Here is a 454-nt window from a genome sequence, read left to right on the forward strand (position 1 = left end):
ATACCGCTCATTAAATGATGCGTGAAAGTATAAAATTTAATATTAATCTTGTCATCTTGTCAACATTTTTAATCTTGTCGATGTATTCAATATTGTGTTTAATATCGATAATTAGAAAACTCTAGATTTAGATCCATAATCAAACGATGAGAACTTATTTTTATATACGTATGTTAATATCAAAAATTTATTAGTTACCACTGCAACTAATATTCGCAGTTACAAAAAACTTCCTTATAATCCATGAAATGTTAAGCTATGAAAAATAAATATGACAGATGTAAGGCATTATGAATCGACGTTCAGTTCATAAAACAAAGAGAGCGCATGAATATATTTTAAATTAACTTATTTTTCAAAATAAATGCGACTTATAATTTTTAATAGAGATACTTTTGGAGTCCAAAGTATAAGTCACTATCTTCAGTCGACTTTTGGCCTTCTCGAACATTTA

This window comes from Cotesia glomerata, linkage group LG3 (genome assembly GCF_020080835.1).
Source record: "Cotesia glomerata isolate CgM1 linkage group LG3, MPM_Cglom_v2.3, whole genome shotgun sequence".
Classification (NCBI taxonomy): Eukaryota; Metazoa; Arthropoda; class Insecta; order Hymenoptera; family Braconidae; genus Cotesia; species Cotesia glomerata.